Below are 2,996 nucleotides of genomic sequence, written 5' to 3'. Positions count from 1 at the left end.
GGCCTGATTGGATGGGCCGCCCACTCGAGTTAACCCTTCCCCGACTTCCCTAGCGAGCGCCGGAGGTGGGAGAGTAGGCGCTTCCCTCGTGAGAACGCCGACTCCTTGACTATTGGTGACAACGGCGCCTGGCGCCTTCGCTGAGCTGGCTCAGTCGGTAGAGCGTGGAAACTCTTAATCGCAGGGTTGTGGGTTCGGGCCCCACCTTGGGGAAAATGATTCCTGGATTCGATGGCTCTTCCGAAAGCGTCTGTTTAAATTCGTTAGGATAATCGCTCAGGATAGTCAGTGGGTTGGAGTGTGGGCCTGATATCGCCAAGATTGCAGGTTCGATCCCTGTATGGGGCAGCTGCAGAGGGGTTGAGCCAGTAGATGATCCTTGGATCCTTTCTAATTACCGGTATGTTTTTGTGGTTTTGATCTTTTTAATGTTTTCAGTTATGGCTAGAAAGATTTGCATGATGGTTTATCGGTAAAACTTTGTAACCCGCTTTTGAGTTTTGTTCTGTTTAATTATTTTACAACACACATGAAATTTATTTTACACACACACACACATATATGAAATAAATACATTTTTATTTATTTTGTTTATTAGATTTATATGCCACCCTTCCTCATAAAATCCCAGGGCAGTTCACAGATTGAATTCTTTAGTCTGGTCTATTATGGTTTTAGCTTTCTATTATGGTTTTAGCTTTAAATCATGGCTGTAAATTTTTAAAGGGATGCTTGTATTATCTATTTTGCAAACAAGATTTTTTTAGTTACAGGTAGGTAGCCATGTTGGTGTGCCGTAGTCAAAACAAAATAAGAAAAAATTCCTTCCAGTAGCATCTTAGAGACCAACTGAGTTTGTTATTGGTATGAGCTTTCGTGTGCATGCACACTTCTTCAGATACCACACAGAAAGCTCACAAAACTCATACCAATAACAAACTTAGTTGGTCTCTAAGGTGCTACTGGAAGGAATTCCCCCCCCCCCCCACTATGGCAGACCAACACCGCTACCAACCTGTAATTAGAACTATGGAAGGCCCCACATTGAGCCACATGAAATGGAAGATTTTTTTGTTTTACAAGCGAGCAGTATTTAATTTTAATGAAATAACTAAACAAATGAGCACAGATCGTTCAAGTCTATGTTTCCTGGGCCTGATTTGGCTGCGGCCACCGAAGTGGTTTATCTATTGTTTATTTATTTAAAATTCTTTTTTATTCAATTTTGCATTATACATATAAATCCAAACATTAATCATAATTGTCAACATTTAGGATTCCCTGAACCCTTAGAGTTCCCTCCAGTCCTCCATGGTTTCCATTATCAGGCATTTTCTACTGCATCATGTATTTTCTCTATTTTTCTTAAAATAATTCATTATTACCTTAGATTTTTAATACATCACAAGTATTACTGTAACCCTGCCAAAGTTTTTAGTTGTTTACAGTGTTCTCTTAAGTAAATTGTAAAAACCCCCCCCCCCCATTTCATGTTAAAATTTCTATCTTTCTGGTTTCTTTTTTCCCCTGTCATTTTCGCCATTTTGGCGTAGTCCGCCATCGGTTTATCTATTATTTAATTAATTAAGTTGCTCGTTGCTTTATCTTGCCCAAGGCGACCGAAAGTGACTTTTAACCAACCAAACAAAAAAAGCAAAATAAAAGCTTCTGTTCGTTCATGTTGTGGGTTAAAGATCTGTGCGGTGCTAAAACGCCACATGATGGAGTCTTCTGCCATACATGTGATCATGTAGAGATGGATGAGTTTTCTTTTTCAGCCATGGACTTAACAAAAGAACGTACCTCCATACTTTGCAATATTACACAATATTAAACTAGGCCAGGCCATTCTGCCAAAGGCTAGGAGGAGGTGGATGAAACAGAGAGAATGCCATTGGCAAATAAGTAATGAGGAAATCAGCAAAGGAAATTCCCAGATAAAATGACTTGCAGGTAGGCAGTGCTCAGATGCTTCTGGGAATTAGGTTCATGGATGAGCACAGACATGCTATTTAGGGAGGGCAAGTAAGCAGGCCTCCCATCTTTTAAATCACGTGTGGCGATTTAAAGCATGGGTCTGATGACTCAGGCTAGCCTCAGAGGTGCCCTGTATCTTGCCCACAGGGTCCCACAGACCTTGAGTGCCAGGTCTCTGGCAATGCCGCTCACCCCTGTAAGGTGCCTAAGGGTGCTCACCACAACTCATTATTTAACTATCAAGCTTCTTGCACTTTCTTGCACATTCCGCCCGGACAGTGAGGTCCAGCGCCGAGGGCCTTCTGGCGGTTCCCTCGCTGCAAAAACCCAAGTTACAGGGAACCAGGCAGAGGGCCTTGTCGGTAGTGGCGCCCGCCCTGTGGAACACCCTCCCACCAGAGGTCAAAGAGAAAAATAACTACCAAACTTTTAGAAGACATCTGAAGGCAGCCCTGTTTAGGGAAGCTTTTAATGTTTAATAGGTTATTGTATTTTAGTGTTTTGTTGGAAGCCGCCCAGAGTGGCTGGGGAAACCCAGCCAGATGGGCGGGGTATAAATAATAATAATAATAATAATAATAATAATAATAATAATTATTATTATTATTTCCCGCTAAAAGTGGCTAGGCAACTGAATTAACAGCTGACCTCAACCCAATAACAAAACACCTGGCTGCCAGGCCAGTGTACTAGCAACCCAAAATTTATACTGGACTCCAAGGCAGCCTGCAAAACCTGCCCTGGATCTAAGGGAGGGTGGGCAGGTGCTGAGATTCCAAAGAACTGGAAGAATGGGTGGAAACGGCTTAAATATCCATGCCCCCTCCCATGTTGTCCTGGCACCCCAAGCAGCTAAGGCATGCGTAGGCAAACTTGGCCCTCCAGATGTTTTGGGACTACAACTCCCATCATCCCTAGCTAACCGGACCAGTGGTCAGGGATGATGGGAGTTGTAGTCCCAAAATATCTGGAGGGCCAGGTTTGCCTATCCCTGAGCTAAGGCCTTCTGCCCCTTCACC

At 43.2% G+C, this 2,996-nt stretch overlaps 1 long non-coding RNA gene across 1 annotated transcript; it reads left to right on the top strand.

Moving 5' to 3' along the window:
* The first annotated feature begins 1,774 nt into the window (after positions 1-1,774).
* On the top strand, positions 1,775-2,578 carry LOC310852198. The gene is made up of 2 exons (XR_014568030.1): positions 1,775-1,905; positions 1,938-2,578. It is a non-coding gene; the product is annotated as an uncharacterized lncRNA (long non-coding RNA).
* The last annotated feature ends 418 nt before the right edge of the window (positions 2,579-2,996 follow it).

This window comes from Podarcis gaigeae (assembly GCF_964106915.1).
Source record: "Podarcis gaigeae genome assembly, chromosome: 9".
Lineage (NCBI taxonomy): Eukaryota > Metazoa > Chordata > Lepidosauria > Squamata > Lacertidae > Podarcis > Podarcis gaigeae.
Note: the sequence above shows the minus strand (reverse complement) of the source record. Positions and strands in the feature narration are given on the sequence as shown.